We start from the raw sequence: 14,333 nt of genomic DNA, 5'->3' as shown, positions 1-14,333 counted from the left end.
AATCCATCTTTTTTATGGCTGAGTAATACTTGATTACACACACACACACACACACACACACACCACACCACTTCTTTATCCATTCATCAGTTGATGGACATTTGGGCTCTTCCCATAATTTGACTATTGTTGATAATGCTTCTATAAACATGGGGTATGTGTATCTCTTTGAATTAGTATTATTAATTCCTTTGGGTAAATACCTAGTAGTGCAATTGCTGGATAGTAGGGTAGTTTCTATATTCATTTTTTGAGGAGTCTCCATACTATTTTCCAGAATAGCTGCATCAGTTTTCATTATCACCAATTGTGTAAGAGGGTTCCCCTTTCTTCATATCCTTGTCAATACCTTTTGTTTCCTGAATTGTTAATTTTAGTGAGTCTCACTGGTGTCAGGTGGTATCTCATTGTAGTTTAGATTTGTATTTCCGGGATCCCTGGGTGGCGCAGCGGTTTAGCGCCTGCCTTTGGCCCAGGGCGCGATCCTGGAGACCCGGGATCGAATCCCACGTCAGGCTCCCGGTGCATGGAGCCTGCTTCTGTCTCTGCCTCTCTCTCTCTCTGTATGACTATTGTAAATAAATAAAAAAAAAAATTAAAAAAAAAAAAAAGATTTGTATTTCCCTGATGATGAGTGATGTTGGGCATCTTTCCATGTGTCTGTTGGCCATCTGGATGTCTTCTTGGGAAAAATGTTTATTCATGTCTTCTGCTCATTTTTAAACTGGATATTTGTCTTTTGGGTGTTCAGTTTGATAAGGTCTTTATAGATCTTGGATACTAACTAACCCTTTAGCAGATAATGGCATTTGCAAATATCTTCTCCCAGTCCATAGGTTGCCTTTTAGTTTTGCGGATTGTTTCATTTGCTATGTAGAAACTTTTTCTTGAAGAAGCTCCTGTAGTTCACTTTTACTTTTGTTTTCCCTGTCTCAGGAGACATATCTAGCAAGAAGCTGTATTGCCAAAGTCAAAGAAGTTGCTACCTGTGTTCTCCTCTAGGATTTTCATGGTTTCCTGTTGCACATTTAGGTCTTTCATCCATTTTGAATTTATTTTTTGTTTGTGGTGTAGGGAAGTGGTCCAGTTTCATTCTTTTGCTTATGACTGTCAAATTTTCCCAATACCATTTGTTGAAAAGATTGTCTTTGTCTCACTGGATATTCTTCCTTGCTTTGTCAAAGATTAATTAACTATATAGTTATGGGTTCATTTCTGGGTTCTCTATTCTGTTCTATTGATCTATGTGTTTGTTTTTGTGCCAGTACCATACTGTCTTGATCATGACAGCTTTGCAATATAACTTAAAGTCCAGAATTGTTTTGCCTCCAGCTTTGCCCCTCTTCATCATGACTGCTTTGGCTATTCAGGCTCTTTTATGGCTCCATTACAAATTTTTGGATTGCTTGTCTTAGCTTTGTGAAAAATGACAGTATTTGAATAGGGATAGCATTAAACGTGTAAATTGCTTGGGTAGTATAGACATTTTAACAATATTTGTTCTTTTGATCCATGAGCATGGAATGTTTTTTCATTTCTTTTAGTCATCTTCAGTTTTTTTCATTAGCATTTTAGAGTTTTCAGAATATAGAACTTTTACCACTGGTTGGGTTTATTCTTAGGTACCTTTATAGTTTTTGGTGCAATTGTAATTGGGATAGATTACTTGATTTCTCTTTCTGCTGCTTCATTATTGGTGTACAGAAATGCAAAATATTTCTGTACATTGATTTTGTATCCTGCAATTTAATTAATGTGTCAGTTCTAGCAAGTTTTTTTTTTTTTGTGAAATCTTTCAGGTTTTCTATATAGAATATCATGTCATCTGTAAATAGTAACAATTTGACATCTTCCTTATTGATTTGGATGCCTTTTAGATGTTTTTGTTATCTGGTTCCTGTGACTAGGACTTCCAGTACTGTGTTAAATTACAATGGTGAGAGTGGGCATCCCTGTCTTGTTCCTGAGCATAAAAGAAAAGCTCTCAATTTTTCCCCTTTGAGGATGATATTAGCTTGGATTTTTTTTGTATATGGCCTTAATTATGTTGAGATATATTCCCTCTAAACCTGCCTTATTGATGGTTTTTATAATTATTGGATGTTTTACCTTGTCAAGTACTTTTTCTGCATCTATTGAAAGGATCATCTGGTTCTTATCCTTTCTTTTATTAATGTGGTATATTACATTGATTGATTTATGAATGTTGAACCACCCTTGCAGCCTGGGAATAAATCCCACTTGATTATGGTGAATGATTCTTTAATGTACTGTTGGAATTGATTTGCTAGCATCATAATGAAGATTTTTTGCATCCATGTTCATCAGGGATTTTGGCCTATAGTTGCCTTTTTTAGGAGAGTCTTTATTTGGGTTTGGTATCAGGGTAATGCTGGCCTCATAAGGATGAATTTGGAAGTTTTCCTTCCATTTCTATTTTTTTGAAAAGTTTGAGAAGAATAGGTACTAACTCTTCTTTAAATGTTTGATAGAATTTGTCTGTGAAAACTTCTGGCCCTGGACTTTAGTGTGTTGGAAGATTTTTGATTACTGATTTAAGTTCTCAGATGGTTATCAGTCTAAGTTTTCATTTTCTTCCTGTTTCCATAAAAAATAATGAAATCTTGCTTAAAATAATGATATGGATGGAGCTAGAGAGGATAATGCTAAGCAAAATACGTTAGCCAGAGAAAGCCAAATACCATATGATTTCCCTAATTTGTGGAATTTAAGGAGCAGAAAAAACGAACATGGGGGGGATAAGAGAGGAAAGTGGAGAAACAGACTGTTAACCATAGAGAACAAAAACTGATGGTTACCAAAGGTGAGGTGAGTGGGTAGAAAGAATGAGTTAAATAAGTGATGGGGATTAAAGAGAGCACTTGTGATGAGCACTGGATATTGTATGTAAGGGATGATTGTATGATAACTAATTGGAATTTAAATAAAACTTGAAAAATGAAGAGTCCATCTTTCTCACTAAACAGAGGCTTGTGTTCTGTTACTAAGAATCGCATGTGTTTATGTGATTGTGTGCATATATAGGATGTATATTTCTGGATTCATGGGCTCTCTTTCCTTTTATATTTTCTTTATTAAAATTAATAATTTTCTTTGTAAGACTTATCCTTTTTTTGTTAGGTTTATTTCTAGGTACTTAATATATTTTTGCTGCTATATAAAAATGGTATCATTAAACTATTTTCCATTGATACACATAGATACAATTGTGTTTGTATTTTTATTCAAAAATATTTGTCTTGATTTCAGCAGCATTTGTTACACTCTAACAATTGCCTGTAGATTGTTGTTTTTTAAGTGGATAATTATATTATCTGAGAATGACTTTCTAATTGTGATCACTTTTAATTTTCTTTTTTCTATTATTCTAATGGTCAGAACAATACAATGTTCAATAGAAGTAGTGTAACAACCACTCATATGTCATTTCTGATTATAAAGAAAATTATTTCATAATGTTACTACTAAATCTGACATTTACTAAGGATTTTAATACCTTTAGTCAGATTAAAACAATGTCTATTTTGTTTTCATTTTGAAGTTTATCATTAGTAGCTATTGAATTTTGTTGACTGATTTTTGCTTATTTACTGAGATTTTCATCATTTTTCTTCAGTCTATAAATGTGGTAAATTACATTAATTGATTTTATAATATTACAAAATGCATATTCTTAATGTTTATACATTCTTTCCTCCAGAATAGTTCATGTAGGGTTAAATTTGAGTCTTACATAAGCAACATATAAAAATAGATTTTTAGTTGCTAATTCTGGCAAGTCTAAATTCATGAATGTAAAAATTCTTTAAACTCATCACTTTCCTCCTAACTATGTAGAGCTCTAATTTATTTTGAGTCCATTCCCACTCATCTGCACAGTGGACATTCTTATTTTATGTTCAGTGTTTCTTAAGATTTACTCACATATTAGCCAGTATTGGTTTCCAACATTCATTATTTGATCTCTGTTCTCTACCTAGGATCATTGTCTCTCTAAAGCGTAGCTTAAAAAATTTCCTTTAGTCATTTGTGGTAAGTCTCTTGGTCTGAAAATATCCTTTATCTACCCTCATTCTTGGATGATATTTTTGCTAGGTATAACATTTAGATTGATAGTTGTTTCATCTTGACACAGATAATTATCTTGACATCTGTTTTTTTTTTTTCTTTCTTGTTCCTATTGAGAAGTTAGGAACTGCCTAATTGCCTTCCCTTTGTGAATGATTGCCTTTTTTTTTCGACTTTTTTCTTCTTTTTTTAACTGCTCAACTATTTTTCTATTACCTGTTCTTTTTTCTGCAGTCTATTTCAGTTCACAGTGTATCTCTGCAGCTATATTGATATATTGACTTCTTAATTTTAGTTATTATAGCATTTATTTATTGGAGGGGTTTTTTGGTTTCCTTTCAAATCTGCATGTTCAATACCTATAGTTTCTTGATGCTGGTCAAATTATCAAATTTCATTTTTGTTTTTTAAACATGTAAAATACAGTTATTTTTTAGTTTATTTCTTTTTTTTAAGATTTTATTTATTTATTTGGGGCTTTGGGATCATGCCCCGACCTGAAGGCAGATTCTCAACAACTGAGCCACCCAGGCATCCCTAGTTTGTTTCTTTTTAAAAACCATTTATTGGGATGCCTGGGTGGCTCAGTGGTTAAGTGTCTGCCTTTGGCTCAGGTCGTGATCCTAGAATCCCACATCGGGCTCCCTGCCTGGGGCCTGCTTCTCCCTCTGCCTGTCTGTGCCTCTCTTTCTCTCTCTGTGTCTCTCATGAATAAATAAATAAAATCTTTAAAAATAAATAAGTAAAAACCACTTATTGAGGTACAGTTGACATACAAAGAGCTATAAATATTTAATATACACAGCTTGGTGAGTTTAGAGATAAGAATTCATCTGTGAAATCATTGGAACAATCTAACCCATAAACATATGCATAATATTCTAAAGTTTCCTCCTGCTCTTTTTGTTGATGTATTATTATTGTTACTATTACATTATTTAATTTTTTTTAGAGAGAGAAGGGGGCAGAGAGTGGCAGAGAGAGACTCTCAGGAAGGTTCTATGCCTCACACAGAGCCCAACATGAGACTGTATCCCACAACACTGAGATCACAGCCTTAACTGAAATCAAGAGTAAGACACTTAGGGCTGCTTGAGTGGCTCAGTCAGTTGAGCATCTAACTCTTGGTTTTGGCTCAGGTTATGATATTCTTGTCATGGGATTGAACCCTGCATCAGGTTCCCTGCTCAGTGTGTGAAGTCTGCTTCATATTCTCTCTCCCTCTGTTCTTTCCCCCATTGCATGCGCATGATCTCTTTCTCTTTCAAATAAATATAATCTAAAAAAAAAAAAAAGAGAGAGAGAGAGAGAGATTGAGAGAGACACTTAAACAATTGAGCTATCCAAGTGCCCTGGTTTATTATGAATTTTTTGATAATAATTAACGTGATACCTACTTTCAGTAAAATTTTAAAATATACAACATGGTGTTATGAACTATAGGCAGTACAGTTACCTTTCTTGTATAACTGAAACTTTGGACCACTTGACTAATACGTCCCTGTTTTCTTCTTCCCTAAGTCCATGATTACTGTCTTTCTAATCTTTACTTCCATGATTTTGACTATGTTAGATTCAACATATGAGTGATGTCTCATAGTATTTGTCCTGTGACTCATTTATTTCACTTAGCATAATGTCCTCTGGATTTATCTATGTTGTCACAAACTATTGGATTTCCTTCTTACAACTGAAAAGTATTCTATTGTAAAAATATACCACTTTAAAAAAATATCAATTAACATATTGATACTTATGTTGCTTCCATTTCTTGGCCATTGTGAATAACGCTGCAATAAACTTGGGAGTGCAGATAGATCTTTGAGGTCATGATTTCATTTCCTTCCAACCCAGAAGTGGATTTCCTGGTCATATTGTAGTTCTAATTTTTTGAGGAACTTCTATACTGTTTTCCAAAGTGACTGTACCAATTTACATTCCCATCTTCAGTGTAAAAGTGCTCTCTCCTCTGTATTCTTACCAATACTAGTTACCTTTTGTTTTTTGATAATAGTCATCTTAATTGGTATGTGATAATGGTTCATTGTGGTTCTGGTTTGCATTTCTTTGATGATTAGTTATATTCAGCACCTTTCGTATACCTGTCGGCAATTTGTATGCCATCCTTGGAGACATTTCTATACAGTTCCTATGCCAGTCTTTAAAAAAGGTTATTTGGTTTTTTGCTATTGAGTTTTTGGAGGTCCCTATATAGTTTGGATATTAACCACTTATAAGATATGTGGTTTTTCAATATGTTTTCTGTTGCACGCACTGCGGCAACACGATCAGGGTCCTGAGGATAAGGGGATGAGGAAAATAAAAGAAAAGTAAAGAGATGGGGACAGGAGGGACACAGTGGATGATGTCCAAGCAGTGCCAGCTTTATTCAAGGTTTTACAACATTTTATAGCATGAGCAAAACAAAGCCAAGAAGGTGTTTATTTTTAGCAGGTTTGTGAAACCCTCCAAAATTCCCCTTTCTCAGGATGCAAGACAGACTCACGGGTGCCAGAAGACCTTGGTAAATAGATAAGCTTGTTGCTCCAGATGTGCATACTTCAGAGGAATATTAGGTATGGTAAACAGACCAGCAAGGACAGCACAGACCCTTATTTACATTTATGACCAGGTCAGAATAAGTTGTATCTATTGTGTTATGTGGGCGATCACGTACAAGCGAGCCCTGAGAACCATTGCTCAAGCCCTTTCTCAAGCGTCTACCAACTATTCACCCTTAGGCTCTCGAGGCTTTTGAGTGAATGAGGGACGCAAGTCCAGGCCTGGTTTGGTTCAGTTACTCCAGCTTGTTTGTGGTCGCCCACAGTTTTCCCACTCTGTATTTTTCGTTTTCATTTGGTTGATTGCTTTGCAGAAGCTTTTTAGTTTAATATGATCCCACATGTTTATTTTTCTTTTGTTGGCTTTACTTTTGATGTCATAACAAAGAAATCATTGCAACATCGATGTTCAGAAACTTTTTCTCATGTTTTCTTCTAGGGGTTTTATTCTTTCTGATCTTAAATTAATTAATTAATTAATTTTTATTTTTAAAAATTTTATTTATTTATTCACTAGAGACAGAGAGAGGCAGAAACATAGGCAGAGGGAGAAGCAGGGTCCTGGTAGGGAGCCTGTTGCAGGACTCAATCCCAGGACTCTGGGATCATGATGTGAGCCAAAGGCAGATGCTCAACCACTGAGCCACCCAGGTGCCCCTATTTTTTATTTTTTAAAAAAGATTTATCTATTTATTTGAGAGACTGAGTGAGTGCAACTGGGGGAAAGTGCTTAGGAAAAGAATATCAAGCAGGCTCCCTACTGAACAGAAAACTTGGCAGACCCAGGGCTTGATCTCATGACCCATGAGACCATGACCTGAGCCAAAATCATGAGTCAGATGCTTCACTGATTGACCCACCTAGGCACCTCTCTGGTCTTACATTTACATCTTAATTCATTTTGTATAAGTTTTGTATAATGTGAGATAAGGGTCAAATTTTACTGTTTTGCATGTAGATAATGTTTTTCTTGGCACCATTATTAAAGAGATTATCACTTCCTCATTGTGTATACTTGGAATCTTTGTGGAAGATCAGTTGACTGTATGGGTGTAGGTTGGTTTTTGAGGTATTTTGTTCTCTTGGTTTATATGTCTGTTTTTATGCCGATACCTTACTATTTTGAATACTATAGTTTTGTAAATTGTTTTGAAATCAGGAAATAGGCTTCCAGTTTTGTTCTTGTACAAATTTCTTTGGCTATTTTAGTTTTATTTTGTGGTTCCATAGAATTTTTTTCAGCTCTATTAAGGTATAATTAACAAAATTATGTATATTGAATGCGTACAATTTAGATGTGTATTTTGATGTATGTTAAAATATATATAATTTTGATGTATATTTTGATGTATATCAAATATATATTATAAATATATTACAAAATATGTATATTTTAGATGATCAACACAATTATATCAATAAATATATACATCAGCTCATATATATATATATATATATATATATATATATATATATGGTGCAGATGCTTAAGATTGACCCTTTTAGCAAATTTCAAGTATACAATATAGTATTGTTAATTATAGTCATCATGTTGGTTCATTAGATCTTTTGAGCTTATTTATCTTGTATAGTTAAAACTGTGTACCCATTCTCCCCATTTCCTTATCTTTGCCTTTAGTACCTTAAATATTTTGGATTTTAAACACTTATCAAATGTATGGTTCACAAATATTTTCTTACATTCCATAGGTTATCTTTTGATTTTGTTTGCCTTGCAGAGCTTTTTAGTTTGATGCAGTCTCACTTGTTTAATTTTGCTTCTTTTGTCTGCTTTTGGTTGCATATCCAAAAGATCATTGCCAAGACCAATGCCAAGAAGTTTTTTCCTTATTTAGTTTCAGATATTGACTTTAAGTCTTTAATCCATTTTTGAAGTGTATTTGTATTTATTTTTCTTTTGGCTTTTTTGAAATATTATTGCCATGTAACACGTTTGAGTTTAAGGTGTTCAAAGTGTTGATTTGATACACTTATATATAGCAAAATGATTACCACCAGAGCTTTAGCTAACAGTTCCAACAGGTCATATAATTGCCATTTCTCTTTTTGTGGTGAGCACATTTAGGATCTGCTCTCCTGTATATATTTCAGTATTAACTATCACCTGTACATGGTATCTGTGGATGAGTTGCTCTCTGTTCCTGAGAGGATCCTTCATATTTCCAGAGGATCTCTCTTATAACTGTGCTTTGCCAGGTTGGGGGAGGCTTGATGAGGATAAAGTTAAACTTTTCCTCACCTTTGCAATGCATTTTTTTCCTATGCACTGCTGAGGCTGTGTAACCTGTTACCTGAATTCTAGAGCTCTTATAAAGGTATTTTCATCTGTAAATGCTAGTTAATTTGTGTTTCTGTGGGAAAAGAGTGCTAGGACTCCCTATTCTGCCATCTTGCTGATATTACTGCCTTGTTTAATATTAATTACAATTATAATAGCTGTTTTGACTCTGTGCAGACACAAAGCATTATTTAATGTAATCTTTACAGCAAGCATACAAGGTAGTATTTTTATCTCATTAGCACTATTAATATTGAGACTCAAGATCACATAGCCTTATGTGATGGACCTGTAATTCTGACCTATGTATGACTTTAAAGCCAATAGTTATAACCTCTATGATATATCAACTCTACCACTTGTGTAGTATTGCTATGGTAAAATGGAAGTGTTGTACATTGATTTGGAAAATATTTCAAACCAAGTATCTTAGAAAAGCTAACAGATTAAATCTACAAACTCTATGGTTGGAATACATGTATTCCTAAATGCATATTTGCCAAAACAAATATATTTTACATATTTTTAAATATTTATATATTTTTAAACACTATTTTTAAAAGTTGATGTTTCTTTTTTTTAATTTAAATTCAATTTGCCAACATATAGTATAACACCCAGTGCTCATCATATCACATGCTCTCCTTAATGCCTGTCACCCAATTACCGCATCCCCCCCACTGACCTCCTGTTCAGCAGTCCTCAGTTTGTTTTCCAGAATTAAGAGTCTCATGATTTGTCTTCCTCACTGATTTTTCCCCATTTAGTTCCCCCTCCTTCCCTTATGGTCCCTTGCCCTATTTCCTATATTCTATGTATGAGTGAAACCATATGATAATTGTCTTTCTCCAATTAACTTATTTCACTCAACATAATATTCATAAAGGTGTTTATACATGATTTATTTCAGAGGTCACACAGTGTGGGGGGAGGGAATTCAGAAATAAGGTGCTTGGAATCTGACATTGAAAGCCTCTGGTTGTAGAGTGCTGCTGATTGAATAGAAAATAAGTTCAGTATGTATTTTCATAATATTTATTTAAGGGAAGTTTCGTATTCTAAAGCAATTGTTTTAGAATAATGCATAGCAATTTCATTCTTTATTAATTCCTTTAAGTGAAAATTTTTTTATGTTAGATTACTGTCTTTACAGAATATGAAAAGATGTTAACTTTAGGAAGAAAATGTCCTGACTGATGGGAGATTTATATGCCTTAAAGTACATATTATGAAGAATTTTAATGGGTAATAATGTCATAAACATACAAAGTTTCTCAATTGGTTATCCCAAATAAAGCTGGAAAAGGCTAATAATCAATAACCTCATATTGCATAGAGGATATGAATGATTAATCTTTTTACTTGATGAACTCCTTCTTAAGAGAATTAACCAACAGATTATTCAAAGTTTGAATTAGAGCTTTTCCTCTTGCTTAAAAAAAATCCTTATATAGTAAGAATTTTTATTATCTAAACTGATTTTTAATTCTAGTGCATATCATGCTATCTTTTTCTACTATAGACACCAACTTTTTGTTTAAAATTAAACAAATGATTGTATTCTGGTTTGTCTTCTAACTGTCCGTGAGAAGATACTTGAAGTAAAAAGAAGCAATGCTGGTCCTGGCAGTTCTGGGTTAACCAGTCACCATGTGATGCTTGGGATAAAAACATGAGTTAACAAGTCCAGGACACACATACCTTTCTCATACCCATACCCACACACAGCTCACGAATCAGCCATCCAGTGATAATGATTTTCCATCACTGTTGGCCTGGTTTGAGTCCAAACTGCTGCCGTGGCAGGGACACTGCTGTGCATTACATACTCTCTCTCTGCTGCTCCATTTCCCCTTAATCCTGTGGTTTCTGTGCCAGTGGCTGCCGTGTCTATCTCTAGGAATCTCTTAAATAAATAATTATGTTCACCTTAAATTGTCCTTTACTGATGCTTCTAAAATATTTTAGTTTCTATCCCTTCAAGCTTTAGCTTTTAATAATTACAAAGAAACCTTTCACTGGTGAAGCTTCCATTTAGAAGGTGCATTATTATGTTGGTTTTTTCTCGTAGGGCCACTTATCAGTCAAATCATTAGCACACTCTGGAATTGGATGGGAAATGGGCATTTTAAAGGTCCTTAGCATGCTTTCAAATATTTATTCATGAAGAAATTTTCCCACCCAATTTTATTAAATATATGGCCTTTGGCTTTGAAGTAAATAATCATTCGTACTGTCATACTGTTTTGAGGAGAAACAAGTAGATTCACATGGGTATAGTTATTTACAGAAAAATGTTTGGAAAAAATGGATAATGTTGAAGAAGAAATGTTTTAGACTTTTTAAACTTGGATCCTAAAATTTAGCATATATTTTATGTGTTGTAGTTATGGTGTGGGATCTGTTCTAAGGCATAATTATGAAGAGAAATGGAGTTCTGGAAAGGGCTAAGATCCATTGTAGAATATCCGTGGGGCCAACCTTAATTGGGTGGCTTCAAACTAGTTGTCAGGATTTTTATCTGAGTATAGCCAAGAAAGGGAAAACAAAAACAGCATTTTAGATTTTGTAATATCTTTTTTTGTTTGTTTGTTTGTGGTGTCTTACTCTGGTTTTGACATCAGGGTAATGCTGTCCTCATAGAATGTATTTGGAAGCCTTCCTTCATCTTCAATTTTTTGGAATAATTTGTGGAGAAAAGGTAACTCTTTAAATGTCTGGTAGAATTCACTTGTGAATCCTTCTGGTCCTAAACTTTTATTTTTCAGTAGTTGTTTGCTTGCTGATTCAATTTTGCTACTTATAGTTGGTCTGTTCACATTTTCTGTTTCTTCCTGGTTTAGTGTTGAAGATTATGTTTTTAAGAATTTATCCATTTTTTGTAGGTTATTCAATTATGTCAATTTGTTGATATAATTTTTCATAGTATTATAATCCATTGTATTTTCTCTGATTACTTCCCTCTTAAATCTGATTTTATTTATTTGGATTCTTTCTATTTTTTCTTGATAAGTCTGGCTAAGGGTTTGTCAGTATTGTTTATCTTTTCAAAGAATTAGCTCTTGGTTTCTATTTCTTTTCTTTTTCTTTCTTTTTTTTAAATATTTGTCTCTAGGTCCTTTATTTCTGCTCTAATCTTCATTATTTCATTTCTTCTACTCACCTTAGGCTTTATTTGTTCTTTTTATGGTACCTTTAGTATAAATTTGGATTGTTGTGGGTTTTTTGTTTTTTGTTTTTTTGTTTCTTGAGGAAGGCCTGTACTATATACTTTCCTCTTAGAACCACTTTTACTGTATCCCAGAGAATTTAGACCATTGTGTTTTCATTTTCATTTGTCTCCATGTATTTTCTTTTTTCTGATTCATCCTTTGACTACATCATTGACCCATTGATTGTTTGGTGTCAAGTTGCTTAGTGTCCATGTGTTTGTTTGTTTTTCTTTCCAGTTTTTTCTTTTGATTTATTTCTAGTTTCAGCTTGTGTGCTTTCCATTACCCTGTCTTCAGATCATTGACATATTCTCCTTCATCCTCTAATCTACTGTTGATTCCTTCTATTATGTTTATTTCAGTTACTGTATTATTCAATTCTGATTTGTTCTTTTAATATTTTCCACCTCTTTCTTGAAGGTCTCATTGAGTTCTTTTGTTCTTTTTCTCCAGCCCAGTGAGTATGTTTACAGCCATTGCCTTAAATGCTTTACCAGGCCATATTACTTATCTCTGTATCACTTAGTTATTTTTCTGAGATTTTCTCTTTCTTTTCTTTGGTGCATTTCTTCTTCTTTCTTTGGTGCATTTCTTTGGTGCTTTTTCTATGCATTAGGCAAATGGCTACTGCTCCTAAAGTTGGAGTGGTGGTGTGTATGATATCCCCTATGCACACTGTGTGTGCTTGGTAACTTTTGCTGACTGGCTGGAGTTGTAGCTGTATATGCTAGTTACTCTTAAGTCATGGCTTTTTACAGAAAGAATAATTGTTTAATAATTTTAATCTAATTTATTTTAATAATTTATTAGTAATAAAAAAGAAAAAGAATATGATAAAAAAAGGGGGAAAAAAAGCACAAGAAGGGAACAAAGCCATAAAGAGAAACAAATAAAAATAACACAAGACAAAATTTTAAAAGTAAATAAATAAATAAATCATAAAAATTAAAACAGAAACAAAACACAAAACTGGAGTTTGTTTCCCTTTCTCTCACACCACATGGTGCTGAGACATTTCTGAGTTTGCTGAGGTTGCAAGCTCACCATGAGCCTGGATTGGGCTGCACTCTGGCCTTTTAATGTGGAAGAGAAGAGAATGTTCCTTCCTACAGTTCCTCAGCCCTTTCAAACCATGACTTGTTTTCTGTGTCCCAGCACAACTGGGGTTGGTATGGACTTGAGAACCCTGGGTTTGCTGAGGTCACAAGCTCCCTGTAATGACCAGACCCACTAGTTATGGCATCTGGACCTGCCTGGTGTGTTGTAGGGACTCTCCAGTTAATGGTGTCTGAACCCAGCCCTTATAGCATCCAGATCTGGACTTTTAAGGTTGAGAGGAAGAGAATGCTTCTGCAGTTCTTCAGCCCTTTTAAACCATTTCTTTTTTCTGTGCCCCCTGCTGTGGGGCCCTGGATTCTGGGCTTTGGAAGTTGCAAGCTCACTGAGAGGACCAGATTTGCCCATTATGGTGCAGGGACTCTGCTCTGATCCAGGCTTTTGTGTTGGGGTAAGACCATGAGCCATGGTGAGCTTTCCCACAGCTCTTCCACCATTTGGCAGAGTTCTCATGTTATCTCTATTATGCTAGTTGTTTTTTCAAATTGTGGCTTTCTTTCTGTGCCCAAGGACAGCAGAATCTGATCCTGGTCTCTGAGTATTAACTCTCCTCACTGTTTGCAGTGTTGGGGCTGGAGATTCCCTTTGTTACCATGTCTTTGTCTTTCTTGCTGTTCTTTTTTTTTTATGATTTTATTTATTTATTCAGGAGAGACACAGTGAGAGGCAGATACATAGGCAGAGGGAGAAGCAGGTTCCTTGTGGGGAGCCTGATGCAAGACTTGATCCCAGGACCCTGGGATCAGGCCCTGAGCCAAAGGCAGGCGCTCAATCACTGAGCCACCCACATGCCCCTCTTTTGCTGTTCCCTAGCCATTCTATCTTCAATAGTTCAGTAGCTGTTCAGTCAGCCCTCAGTCCTTTTTCAGGAGGAATTATCCTATTAATAAGTGTAATTTGATATGTTTAGTGGAGTAAGAGAGTTCAGTCTTCCTGCATAGCCATCTTGAAGCAGAAGCCCATAATATTCTTTTAATGAAAGAGAAATACTTTCCTTGACAGATTGTTCCTTTTATCCTTAACTCAAAATGAGAATAGTATTTTATTAATTTAGAA

Source organism: Nyctereutes procyonoides, unplaced genomic scaffold (genome assembly GCF_905146905.1).
Source record: "Nyctereutes procyonoides isolate TBG_1078 unplaced genomic scaffold, NYPRO_anot_genome, whole genome shotgun sequence".
NCBI lineage: Eukaryota > Metazoa > Chordata > Mammalia > Carnivora > Canidae > Nyctereutes > Nyctereutes procyonoides.
The sequence above is the reverse complement of the archived record's forward strand: the minus strand, read 5'-3'. Positions refer to the sequence as shown.